This window comes from Grampus griseus, assembly GCF_964374135.1.
Source record: "Grampus griseus genome assembly, chromosome: X".
Lineage (NCBI taxonomy): Eukaryota > Metazoa > Chordata > Mammalia > Artiodactyla > Delphinidae > Grampus > Grampus griseus.
Genome location: NC_138999.1, coordinates 85,185,894 through 85,201,066, shown reverse-complemented (window position 1 = coordinate 85,201,066; position 15,173 = coordinate 85,185,894).

Below are 15,173 nucleotides of genomic sequence, written 5' to 3'. Positions count from 1 at the left end.
GAAAAATACTATACCAATAGAGGAGCAAAAATAGGAATTACATCTGACTTCTCAGAAACTGTGCAAGCAAGAAGAGAATGAGTGAAATATTTAAAGTGTCAAGAGAAAAAACTCAGCAAGCTAGAATTCTGTACCCTGCAAAATTATCCTTCTAAAGGTAAAGAGAAATAAAGATTTTCTCATACAAAGAAAAATTGAGGGAATTTGTTGCCAGTAGATGTGCCTTATAAAAAATGTTAGACATTCTTCAGAGAGAAGGAAAATGATACAGGTCATAAACTTGGATCTATAAATTTTAGGATTATATGTTCTAGTTCTGTGAAAAATTCCATGGGTACTTTGATAGGGGTTGCTTTGACTCTGTAAAGTGCTTTGAGTAGTATGGATATTTTAACAATATTAATTCTTCTAACCCATGATCATGGTATATCTTTCAATTTATTTCAGTCTTCTTCAATTTCTTTCATCAGTGTCATATAGTTTTCAGAGTACATGTCTTTCCCCTCCTTGGTTCAGTTTATTCCTAGGTATTTTATTCCTTTTGATGCAATTGTAAATGGAATTATTTTTTAATTTATCTTTATGAAAACTCTATTAGTGTATAGAAACATGCCAGATCTCTGTATGTTAATTTTGTGTCCTGCAAATTTACTGAAGTCATTTATTAGTTCAGTTTTGGTGGAGTCTTTAGAGGTTCCTATGTATAATATTTTGGCATCTGAAAATGGTGATGTTTGTACTTCTACCCTTCCAGTTTGGATGCCTGTTATTATTTTTCTTGTCTTGTTGTTATGGCTAGGACTTCCAATACTGCATTGAATGAAAGTAATGAAAGTGGGCATCCTGATCTTAGTGGAAAAGTTTTCAGGTTTTCACTATTGAATATGCTGTTGGTTGTGGGTTTGTCATATATGGGCTTTATTATGTTGAGGTAAGCTTTTTCTATACCAAATTTGTTGAGAATTTTTATCTTAAATGGGTGTTAAATTTTATCAAATGTTTCTCCTGCATCTACTGAGATTATCATGATTTTTATTCTTTATTTTGTTATTGTGATGTATCACATTGATTGATTTACAGATATTGAACCATCTTTGTATCCCTAGAATAAATATCACTTGATATTTTTAATGTATTGTTAAAATGTATCGCTAAATTCCTTTGGCTCATATTTTGATGAAGAATTTGCATCTATGTTCATCGGAAATATGTGCCTGTAATTTCTTTTTTTGTAATGACTTTGTCTGGTTTGGGTATCTGGGTAATGCTGGTCTCATAAAATGAGCATGGAAGTATTCTTTCCTCTTCAATTTTTTGATAGTTTGTGGAGGATTTTTAGGTAATCTTATTTAAATCTTGGTAGAATTCAATTGTAAAGTCATCTGGTCCTGGCCTTTTTTGGTTGGGAGTTTTGTTTTGTTTTTTTTAATTACTGATTCAATTTCATTAGTAGTAATTGGTCTATTTGGATTTTCTATTTGTTCCTGATTAAGTCTGGGGAAATTGTGTATTTCTAGAAATTTATCATTTTTTTCTAGGATGTCCAATATACTGACATATAATTGTAGTATCCTCTTGTGTTTATCTGTATTTCTGTGGTATTTTTTGTAACTTCCCATCTTTCATTTCTGGTTTTATTTATTTGAGCCATTTTTTTCTTGATAAGTGTGACTCAGGGTTTATCTTTTTTTTTTTTTAATCTTTGCAAGGAGCCATCTCTTAGTTTCATAGATCTTTTCTATTGATTTTTTAGTCTCCATTTTATTTATTTCTACTCTGAGCCTCATTATTTCCTTCCTTCTACTAAATTGGGCTTTGTTTGTTCTTCTTTTTCTAGTTCCATTAAGTGTTAGATTGCTCATTTGAAATTTTTCTCATTTCTTGAGGTAGACCTGTATTTCTATGAATTTCCCCCTTAGCACTGCTTTTGTTGGGTCACATTAATATTGGAAAGTTGTGCTTCCATTTTCATTTGTCTCAAGGTATTTTTTTCTCTTTGATTTCTTTGTTGACCCATTGATTATTTAGTAGCATGTTGTTTAGTCTCCACATGCTTGTGATTTCTCCAGTTTTCTTCTTGTAATCAATTTCTAGTTTCATACCATTGTGGTAGAAAAAAATGCCTGATAGGATTTCAATATTTTAAAATTTATTGAGACTTATTTTGTGGCCTAAAATGTGAACTATTCTGGAGAACATTCCATGTACACTTTAAAATAATGTGTATTATGCTGGTTTTAGATGGAATGCTCTGTATATACCTACCAGTTCAATTTAGTTTAATGTGCTATTTAAGGGCAACATTTCCTTATTGATTTTCTGTCATGTTGATCTATTAATTGATGTAAGTGTTGTATTATAATTCCCTACTATCATTTTCAACTTCTCCTTTTGTCTGTTAATATTTGATTTGTATATTTATGTGCTCCTTTATTAGGTGCATAAATAATATTATATCTTTTTCTTGGATTACCCCTTTATCATTATGTAGTGCCCTTCTTTGTCTTTTGTTACTGTTATTGCTTTAAAGTCTATTTTGTGTGATACGAGTATCACCACTTCATCTTCCTTTTCGTTTCAATTTGCATGACATATATTTTTCCATCCCTTCACTTTCAGTCTGTATGTGTCTTTAGATCTGAAGTGAGTCTCTTATAGGCAACAAATAATCCCCAAATTTGTATAGAATCACAAGAGACCCTAAATAATCAAGTAAATCTTGAGAAAGAAGAACAAATCTGGAGATATCATGTTTCCTGATTTCAAACTATTCTACAAATCTACAGTATCAAAACAGTACAGTACTGGCACCAAAATGGATGGTTCAGTGAAACAGAGGAGAGAATCCAGAAATAAACCAATTCTTATAAGGTCAATTGATCTACAACAAAGGAGGCAAAAATATACAATGAGAGAAAGACAGTTTCTTCTATATGGTGTTGGGAATATTGAACAGCTACATGCAAAATAATGAAACTGAACCATATATGATCTTACATCATATACAAAAATTAACTCAAAATGGACTAAAGACTTGAATGTAAGATCAGAAACATAAAACTCTTAGAAAAGAAGTTTAGGCAGTAAGCTCTTTGACATTGGTCTTAGCAATATATTTTAAAATCTGTCTCCTCATGAAAGGGTAAAACAAAAGTGAAAATAAATAAATGAGACTACATCAAACTAAGAACTTTTGCACAGTGAAGAAAACCATCAACAAAATGAAAAGACAACCCACTGAATGGGAGAAGATATTTCCAAAACATATATCCAATAGAGGTTAATATCAAAAATATATAAATAACTCATACAATTCAATATCATAAAAACAATTAATCTGATCCAAAAATGGGCAGAGGATCTGAATAGACATTTTTTCAAAGAATACAAAATAATGGCCAACAGGCACATGAAAAGGTGCTCAGCATCACTAATCATTAGGAAAATGCAAATCAAAACCACAATGAGGTATGACCTCACACTTGTCACAACGGCTATTATCTAAAAGACAAGACATAACAAGCGTTGGCAAGGATGTGGAGAAAAGAGAACACTTGTGCTTTATTGGTGAGAATATAGATTGGTACAGCCAATATAGAAAACATCATGGTGGTTTTTCAGAAAGTTAAAAATAGAACTACTATATGATCCAGCATTTCCACTTCTGGGTATTTTTCCAAAGAAAATGAAATGAAAACACTAATTTGAAAAGATATATGTACCCCATTGTTCACTGTAGCATTATTTACAATAGCCACAATATGGAAGTGTCCTAAGTGTCCACTGATAGATGAATGGACACATCTCAGTCATATGCCACATCTCGGTCATAAAAAAAGAATGTTATTTTCCCATTTGTGAAAACATGGATGGACCTTGAGGGTATTATGGTAAGTGAAATAGCTCAGACAGAGAATGACATATACCATCTGATCTCATTTATATGTGCAATCTAAATAGAAAACAAATGAAGAAACAACAAAACAGAAACTGACTCATAGGTGCAGAGAACACAGTGGTTGTTGCCAGAGGAAAGAGTTGTGGGGGTTTACATGAAATAGTTGAAGGGTATTATGAGGTAAAATCTTCCAGTTATAAAATAAATAAGTCACAGTGATGTAATGTACCTTGTAGAGAATATATTCAATAATGTAATAACTTTGTATGGTGACAGATTGTAACTAGATATATCATGGTGATCATTTTGTATTGTTTAAAAATATTGAATCACTATGTTGTACCTCTGAAACTAATGTAATATTATAAGTCAATTACACGTCAATAAAAAAAGAAACTTGAGGGCTTCCCTGGTGGCGCAGAGGTTGATAGTCCACCTGCCAATGCATGGGATATGGGTTTGTGCCCCGGTCCGGGAAGATCCCACGTGCCATGGAGCGGCTGGGTCCATGAGCCATGGCTGCTAAGCCTGCGCGTCTGGAGCCTGTGCTCCACAATGGGAGAGGCCACAGCAGTGAGAGGCCTGCGTACCACAAAAAAAAAAAAAAAAAAAAAGAAATTTGAATCCACAGAAAAAATAGCATCATAGAAGGAATATGTGAATGTAAAATTAAAAGTTTTATTTTCTTGTTCTTCATTGATCTAACTGATAATGTTTTCAATCAAATTAATAATATAAATAATGTATTATATATATTTATACATATATATATATACTTATATATGCTTCTGTATAAATAAGACGAATGACAGCAATGATACAAGGGAAGGGAGAGAGTAATTAGGATTTTTTTGTTATTATAAAAAACCTGTACTACCTGTGAGGTAGTATAGTGTTATTTTAAACTGTATTTGGCTTAATTGTAAATGTATTTTTCAAACTCTAAGACAACCAGTAAAAAAAGCAAAAAAAAAAGCAAAAAAACTAAAACTGATATGCTAAGAAAGGAGAGAATATGGAATTATATGCCCAAATACAAACACAAAATGCAGATAAAGGAAAAAAGACAAAAATGAGAACAAAGACAACAAATAGGAAATAGTAACAAATATGGTAGATGTAAGTCCAACTACATCAAGATTACTTTGAACAGCAATAGTCTAAATACACCAATTGAAAGACAAAGATTTTCAGAGTGGATCATAAAGCAAGACACAAATACCTGTTGTTTAAAAGAAATGCACTTTAAATTGAAAAGCACATATAGATTATAAATAAATGAATGATGAAAATGTATCATGGTAACAGTAGTCAAAAGAATGTGGGAGTAGCTATAATAATTTCAAATACGGCAGAAATTTTAGAGAAAGAAAAGTTACCAGAGATGAAGTGAGGTCATACATAATGATGAAGTGGTAAAAAAGATATAACTGCTTGTCATAATTAAACTATAAGAAATAATTTCCTGTTGTTTATGAGCTACTCTGTCTATAGTACTTTGTTATAGCATCCTGAAAAGACTAATACACATATGATCCAAAAATAACACTCCTTGGTATTAACCCAATGGAGTTCAAAGCTTATGTCCACATAATAAACTGCACACAGGTGTTTATAGCAGCTTTCTTTATAATTGCCATACTCCTAGAAGCAACCAAGATGCCCCTTTGTAGGTTAATGGATAAATAAACTGTAGTACATCCAGACAATGGAATTTTATTCAGTACCATAAGGAAATGAGCTATCAAGTCATAAAAAACACAACAGAAACTTATGTACATGTTACTAAGTGAAATAATTCAGTCTGAAAAGCTACATACTGTATGATTCCAACTATGTGACATTTTTGCAAAGGCAAAAATGGAGACACTAAAGAGATCAGTGATTACCAGGGGAGGGAAGGATGAATAGGTGGAGCACAAAGAACTTTTAGGGCAGTGAAACTACTCTGTATGATACTGTAAGAGTGAATAAATGTCATTATGCATTTGTTAAAATCCATAGAATGTGCAATACCAGAAGTGAACACTAATGTGAACTAAGCACTTTGGGTTATAATGTTGTGTCAATATAGGTTCATCAATTATAATGAATGCACCATTTTGGTAAAGGATGTTGATAATGGGAAAGGCTATGCATACGTGGGGTGCAGGAGGTATATCTTTGTATCTTATGCTCAATTTTACTGTGAACCTAAAACTGTTATAAAAATAAAATATATTAAAATGTATATTGTAAACTCTAGAAAAAGCGGTATGAAAATTTTAAAAAGAAGTATAATTGACACATAAAAGGAAGAGATAAAATGAAATAATATTAAATGCTCAGTTATAATCAGAGAAGGCAGAAAAAGAAATGAGAGATAAATATATAGAAAACCGTTAACTACATGGTAGGTATTAATCCAACTATATCTATAGTCACTTTGAATGTGAACGATCTAAATATATGAAGTAAAGTAGAGTGAATACCGAAACGAACCCAATTATATGTCTTCTACAAAAAAGTCTCATTCAGTATGAAATCACAGAAATCTAAAAGTACAGAGGTGGAGAATATATGTCATGCTAATACTAATTTAAAAAAATCTGGAGTAGCTATATTAATTTCAGAAATAAATCCAGAGTTTCCAAAATATTACCAGTGATGAAGATGGACATTACATAATATTAAAGGGATCAATTCTCCAGTACATCATACAGTTCTAAACATGCATGCACCCAACAACAGAATATTAAAATACATGAGGTAGAAATGATAAATCTGAAAAAAGATAAAGACAACTCCACTATTACAGTTGGTGACTTCAACACCCCTCTTTCAATAATTTATAGACCTAAGCATGCAGAAAATTAGTAATAATGTAGATGACCTGACAGCACTATCAATCAGCTTGATTTACTTTATATTTATATCAATATTATACTCCATCCAACAAGAGCAGAACACACTTTCTTCTTGACCTCTCATGGGCCATTCACCAGGACACACTGCATTCTGGTTCATAAAACGCACTAACAAATTTTTAAAGATTTGAGTCACAAAGAGTATTTTTTTTTTAGATCACGATATAATATAGAAGTCAACATAAAGATAGCTGAAAAATCCCTAAATATTTGGAGATTACACAGCAAACCCCTAAGTAGCCCATGGGTCAGAGAAAAATTCTCAAGAGAAATTAAAAAATATTTTGGAGAATGAAAAGAAAATATATATCAAAATTTGTGAGGTGCAGCAAAAACTGTTCTATAGAAATGTGTAATATTAGAAGTACATATTAGAAAAGAAGAAAGATATAAAATCAAGTAATATAAGCTTCAACATTAAGAAACTAGAGGAAAATGTAATTTGAACCTAGACATTAGAAGAAAAGGAATAACAAAGTAGTACAGAAATCAATAGAGTTAAAAGCAAGAAAAATACAGAAAATAAATGTAAGCAAAAGTTTGTTCTTTGATAAGATCAATAAAATTGATAAAGCTCTAATCATGCTAACTGGGAAAAAATAAAGATAACAAAAATAATCAATATATGAAAGAGAAAAGATATAACTACTCATCCTAAGGATATTAAAAGTATAATAAAAGAATACTATGAACAACTACATGTCCGCAGATTTGATAACTTTCATGAAATGGATCAATTCCTTCAAATACACAAACTACACAAATCCACAGAAGGAGAAATATATAACCTGCGTATCCTGAAATCTATTAAAGGAATTGAAACAATGAATATTAACTCTCCAAAAAAGAAAATGCTAAGCTCAGATTATCTCACAGTTGAATTTATCAAACATTTATGGAAGAATAACACCATTTCTCCACAATTTCTTCTGGATTATAGAATCACAATGTGTACATCCTAAATCATACCATGAGGACAGCATTACTCTAGCCAGCATTATCAAAACCAGAAAAAGATATTACAGGAAAGGAAAACTGCAGACAAATATCTCTCATAAACAGAGAGGCAAAACCTTCAACAAACCATTAACGAATTGAATCCAACAATGTATAAAAATAATTATACAAGTGAGATTTACCCCAGATTTGATAGGTTGGTTCAATACTCAATAATCAGTTGACTAAAGTGGAAAAGTTATGTGGTCATATTAATAGGTGCAGAAAAATCATTTGACAAAATCCAACACCCATTTATAGTAAAAACTTTTAGCAAACTGGGAATAAGAAGAATGTTCTTCAACTTGATAAAGGACAACTATAAAGAACTACAGCTCATATCATATTTAATGGTGATAGACACGATTTCCCCTGAGAAAGGGGAAAGGCAATGATGTCTTCTCTCACTATTTCTCTTCAACATTTTACTGGAAGTCCTAGGTAGCATAATAAGATAATAATAAAAAAAAGTACAATAAATTGGAAAGGATGAAATAAAACAGTAATTATTTGCAGATGACACGTTTCAATTGCCTACCTATAGAAAAAGAAATGTCAGGAACTAAAAAGAGGTGTATCAGGGTTGCAGGATGCAAGGTTGAAATACAGAAGTCAGTTTATTTTCCTATATGTAAGAAATGAACAATTGGAATTGAAATTTAAAAATTTGCACTCCCATGTTTTTTCCTATATTATTCACAGTAACTAGATTATGGAAACAACTTAACTGTTATCAACAGATGAGTGATAAAGAAATATTAGATATAAACTTTGGTCTTACAAAATGGAAAATAGGAGTAGGAAATCCTGCCATTTGTGACATCATGGATAAACCTTCAGGATATTTTTTTGTTGTTATTTTTGTTTATAATTTTGTGTTTTTTAACATCTTTATTGGAGTATAATTGCTTTACAATTGTGTGTTAGTTTCTGCTTTATAAAAAAGTGAATCAGTTATACATATACATATATACCCATATCTCTTCCCTCTTGGGTCTCCCTCCCTCCCACCCTCCCTATCCCACCACTCTAGGTGGTTACAAAGCCCCGAGCTGATTACCGTGTGCTATGCGGCTGCTTCCCACTAGCTATCTATTTTACGTTTGGTAGTGTATATATGTCCATACCACACTCTCACTTGGTCCCAGCTGACCATTCCCCGTCCCCGTGTCCTAAAGCCCATTCTCTAGTAGGTCTGAATCTTTATTCCCGTCTTGCCCCTAGGTTCTTCATAACCATTTTTGTTGTTGTTCTTGTTTAGATTCCATATGAATCTGTTAGCATACAGTATTTGTTTTTCTCTTTCTGACTTACTTCATGCTGTATGACAGACTCTAGGTCCATCCATCTCACTAAAAAATAACTCAATTTTGTTTCTTTTTATGGCTGAGTAATATCTCATTGTATATATGTGCCACATCTACTTTATACATTCATCACTTGATGGACACTTATGTTGCTTCCATGGCCTGGCTATTGTAAATACAGCTGCAATGAACATTGTGTTACATGACTCTTTTCGAATTATGGTTTTCTCAGGGTATATGCCCAGTAGTGGGATTGCTGGGTCATATGGTACTTCTATTTTTAGTTTTTAAAGGAACCTCCATACTGTTCTACATAGTGGCTCTATCAATTTATATTCCACTAACAGTGCAAGAGGGTTCCCTTTTCTCCACACCCTCTTCAGCATTTAATGTTTGTAGAATTTTTGCTGATGGTCATTCTGACTGGTGTGAGATGATACCTCACTGTAGATTTGACTTGCATTTCACAAATGATTAGTGATGTTGAGCATCCTTTCATGTGTTTGTTGGCAATCTGTATATCTTCTTTGGAGAAATGTATATTTAGGTCTTCTGCCCATTTTTGGACTGGGTTGTTTTTTTGATATTGAGCTGCAAGAGCTGCTTGTATATTTTGGAGTTTAATTCTTTGTCACTTGCTTCGTTTGTAAATATTTTCTCCCATTCTGATGGTTGACTTTTCATCTTGTTTATGGTTTCCTTTGCTGTGCAAGAGCTTTTAAGATTCATCAGGTCCCATTTGTTTATTTTTGTTTTTATTTTCTTTCTCTAGGAGGTAGGTCAAAAAGGACCTTGCTGTGATTTCTGTCATAGAGTGTTCTGCCTATGATTTCCTCTCAGAGTTTGAAGGTGTCTGACCTTACATTAAGGTCTTTAATCCATTTTGAGTTCATTTTTTTGTATGGTGTTAGGGAGTGTTCGAATTTAATTCTTTTCCATATAGCTGTCCAGTTTTCCCAGAACCATTTATTAAAGAGGCTCTCTTTCCTCCATTGTATATTCTTGCCTCCTTTATCAAAGATAAGGTGACCATTGTGCATGGGTTTATCTCTGGGCTTTCTATCCTGTTCCACTGATCTGTATTTCTGTTTTTGTGACAGTACCAAACTGTCTTGATTACTGTAGCTTTGTATAATTGTATGAAGTCAGGGAGCCTGATTCCTCCAGCTCCATTTTTCTTTCTCAAGATTGCTTTGGTTATTCGGGATCTTTGGTGTTTCCATACAAATTGTGAAATTTATTGTTTAGTTCTGTGAAAAATTTCAGTGGTAGTCTGATTGCCATTGCATTGAGTATGTAGATTGCTTTGGGTAGATAGTTATTTTCACAATGTTGATTCTTCCAATCCAGGAAAATGGTATATCTCTCCATCTGTTTGTATCATGGTTAATTTGTTTCATCAGTGATGTATATTTTTGCATACAGGTCTTTTGTCTCCTTAGGTAGGTTTATTCCTATGTATTTTATTCTTTTTGTTGCAGTGGTAAATGGGAGTGTTTCCTTAATTTCTCTTTCAGATTTTTCATCATTAGTGTATAGGAATGCAAGAGATTTCTGTGCATTAATTTCGTATTCTGTTACTTTACCAAATTCATGGATTAGCTCTAGTAGTTTTCTGTTAGCATCTTTAGGATTCTCTATGTATAGTATTATGTGATCAGCAGACAGTTACAGTTTTAGTTCTTCTTTTCTGATTTCGACTCATTTTATTTCTTTTTCATCTCTGATTACTGTGGCTAAACATTCCAAGACAATATTGAAAAGTAGAGGTGAGGGTGGGCAACCTTGTCTTGTTCCTGATCATAGAGGAAATGGGTTTAGCTTTTCACCATTGAGAAAGATGTCGGCTGTGGGTCTGTCATATATGGTCTTTATTATGTTGAGCTAGGTTCCTTCTATGTTTACTTTCTGGAGGTTTTTTTTTATCATAAATCCGTGTTGAATTTTGTCAAAAGCTTTTTCTACATGTATTAAAATGATCATATGGTTTTCCTACTTTAATTTGTTAAAATGGTTTATCACAATGATTGATTTGTGTATATGAAGAATACTTGCATTCCTGGTATAAACCCCAGTTGATTACGGTGTATGATCCTTTAAATGTGCTGTTGGAATCTGTTCTCCAATATTTTGGTGAGGATTTTTGCATCTATGTTCATCATTGATATTGACCATTAGTTTTCTTTCTTTGTGACACCTTTATGGGGTTTTGGTATCAGGGTGATGGTGGCCTCGTAGAAAGAACTTGGGAGTGTTCCTCCCTCTGCTTTATTTTGGAAGAGTTTGAGAAGGAAAAGTGTTAACTCTACTGTAAATGTTTGTTAGAATTAGCCTGTGAAGCCATCTGATCCTGGGTTTCTGTGTGTTGGAAGATTTTTAATCACAGTTTCAACTTCAGTGCTTGTGATTGGTCTGTTTATATTTTCTATTTCTTCCTGGTTCTGTCTCAGAAAGTTTTGTTTTTCTATGAATGTGTCCATTTCTTACAGGTTGTCCATTTTATTGGTATATAGTTGTTCGTAGTAATTTCTCATGATCCTTTGTATTTTTGAAGTGTCAGTTGTTACTTCTCCTTTTTCTTTTCTAATTCTGCTGATTTGAATCTCCTCCCTTTTTTTCTTGATGAGACTGGTTAATGGTTTTTCAATTTTGTTTATGTTCTCAAAGAACCAGCTTTTAGTTTAATTGATCTTTGTTATTGTTTTCTTCAATTATTTTTCACTTTTTTATGATCTGATCTTTACGATTTCTTTCTTTCTGCTAACTTTGTGGGGTTTTTTTTTGTTGTTCTTCTTCTTTCTGTAATTGCTTTACATGTAAAATTAGGTTGTTTATTTGAGACATTTCTTGTTTATTGAGGTAGGATTGAATTGCTATAAACATCCCTCTTAAAACTGCTTTTTCTGCATCCCATAGGTTTTGGGTCATCGTGTTTTCATTGTCATTTTTTTCATGGTATTTTTTGATTTCCTCTTTTATTTCTTCAGTGATCTCTTGATTGTTTAGTAGTGTATTGTTTAACCTCCGTATGTTTTTATTTTTTACAGTTGTTTTTCTGTAGTTGATATCTAGTCTCATAGTGTTGTGGTCAGAAAAGATACCCTGACATCATCACAATTTTCTTAAATTTACCAGGGCTGTATTTGTGACCCAAGATATGATCTATCCTGAAGAATGTTCCATGGGCACTAGACAAGAAACTGTATTCTGTTGTTTTTGGATGGAATGTCCTATAACTATCAATTAAGTCCATCTTGTTTAATGTATCATTTAAACCTTGTGTTTCCTTATTTATTTCCATTTTGGATGATCTGTCCATTGGTGAATATGGGTTCTTAAAGTTCCCTTGTATTATTATGTTTCTGTTGATTTCCCTGTTTATGGCTGTTAGTATTTGCTGTGTGTATTGAGGTGCTCCTTTGTTTGATTCATAAATATTTACACTTGTTATATTTTCTTCTTGGATTGATCCTTTGTTCATTATGTAGTGTCCTTCTCTTACAATAGTCTTTATTTTAAATCCTTTTTTGTCTGATATGAGAATTGCTACTCCAGCTTTCTTTTCATTTCAATTTGCATGGAATTTCTTTTTCCATTCCCTCACTTTCAGTCTGTATGTGTCCCTAGGTCTGAAGTGAGTCTCTTGTAGACAGCATATATAGAGATCTCTTTTTTTCGTATCCATTCAGCTAGTCTATGTCTTAGTTGGAGCATTTTATCCATTTAGATTTAAGGTAATTTTCCATATGTATGTTCCTATTGCCATTCTCTCAATGGTTTTGTGTTTGTTTTTGCACATCACTTCCTTCTCTTGTGTTTCTTCCCTAGATAAGTTCGTTTACCATTTGTTTCAAAGCTGGTTTGGTGATGTTGCATTCTCTTAGCTTTTGCTTATTTGTAAAGGGTTTAATTTGTCTCTCAAATGTGAATGAGATCCTTGCTGGGTAGAATAATCTTGGTTGTAGGTTTTTCTGTTTCATCACTTTTAATGTGTCCTGCCACTTCCTTCTGGCCTGCAGAGTTTCTGCTGAAAACTCAGCTCTTAACCTTTTTTGGATTCCCTTGTATATTATTTGTTGTTTTCCCTTGCTGCTTTTAATTTTTTTTTTTTGTATTTAATTTTTGATAGTTTGATTAATATGTGTGTTGGAATGTTTCACCTAAGATTTATCCTGTATGGGTCTCTCTGTGCTTCCAGGACTTGATTGACTATTTCCTTTCCCATATTAGGGAAGTTTTCTGCCACAATGTCTTCAAATATTTTCTCAGTCCCTTTCTTTTTCTCTTCTTCTTCTGTGTCTCTTATAATTTGAATGTTGATTCACTGAATGTTTTCCCAGAATCTCTGAGACTGTCCTCAATTCTTTTCACTCTTTTTTCTTTATTCTGCTCTGCAGTAGTTATTTCCACTATTTTATCTTCCAGGACACTTACCCATTCTTCTTCCTCAGTTATTCTGCTATTGATTCCTTCTAGAGAATTTTAAATTTCATTTATTGTGTTGATCATCATTGTTTGTTTGTTCTTTAGTTCTTGTGGGTACTTGTTAAACGTTTATTTTCTTTTCTCTATTCTATTTCCAAGATTTTGCATCATGTTTCCTATCATTACTCTGAACTCTTTTGCAAGTAAACTGTCTATTTCCTCTTCGTTTGTTCTGGTGGGTTTTTACCTTGCTCCTTCATCTGCTACATATTTCTCTGTTTTCTCATTTTGCTTAGCTTACTGTGTTTGGGGTCTCCTTTTCACAGGTTACACATTAGTAGTTCCCATTGTTTTTCTTGTCTGCCCCCAGTGGATAATGCTGGTTCAGTCGATTTTCTAGGCTTCCTGGTGGAGGAGACTGGTGACTCTGTTCTGGTGAATGAGGCTCAATTTTGTCTTTCTGGTGTTTAGGATCACATTTGGTGGTGTGTTTTGTGGTGTCTTTGATCCTCTTATGATTTTAGATAGCCTTTCTGTTTATGGGTGGGATTTTGTTCCTTCCTTGCTATTTGTTTGGCATGGTGTGTCCAGCATCGAGGCTTGCTGGTCATTGAGTGGAGCTGGGTCTTAGTGTTGAGACAGAGATCTCTGGGAGAGCTCTTGCTGATTGATATTACATGGGGCTGGGAAGTCTCTTGTGGTCCAGTGTCCTGAACTCGCCTCTCCCATCACAGAAGCTCAGGCCTGATACCTGGCCAGATCCCCAAAACATTGTCAGCCACACCACTCGTGTGCTAGAAGATCCACATTTCATTTGGAAAGAAAATAAATCTGGCAATCTCATTTCAGACATAGCCCATCAACTTTTTTTCCCTTTGTGCTTTGTCTGTTTCACTTACTCATTGCGGACCCTGTGCAGAGGCCTTGCCCCAGCCCTTCAGGCCAGATTTCCTCGTGCAATGGCTGAGCTGACACTTCAGTTCGGGGTGTGCACTGAACCTCCTCAGCGGACACTCATCTCAAGATGGTGGCGGGCCATGTGCAGAGACACTACATACGCCCCACAGTATCTGACCATATTTTTTAACCCGCTATCACAAAATACATTTTATATCAGTCAACTCTAAGCCTACTTTTGAAAAGCATGGCAAAGCTAATTGAATATGGAGCCAGTCAAGAAATATGGTCAAATGCCTATGTCTCCATTGAACAATGCCTCAGTCTGTCTAAAACATAAAACAATGGGTAATTGTAGGATGGGAACATTCCTAATCTGTGCATGGGGCTTGCAACAACAGAAGCAAGAAATGACTGAAACAACAAAACAGTGGCATGTTCCAAAATGCTTTGCACTTTATAGCTCAGTAATGCTTTGCACTTTATAGCTCAGTAATGTGTCCTTTAATTCATGTCTTGCAGGTTCTATCAGTCATTCCCCCAGTTCTATTAAATATTTGTTTGTAAAATATTGTCTGAATTGAGAAAGACTAAATTTTGATGGAAATTAAAAAGCCATATTTATCCCCGCAATTGCCACTATTTGTGCACAAATTTTTTCACATGCATACTGACTTATGACCCATATTTTAACCCTTTGATGAATGTTCAAAGTTACTAATAAAACTTGCTTTCTAGCTCAAA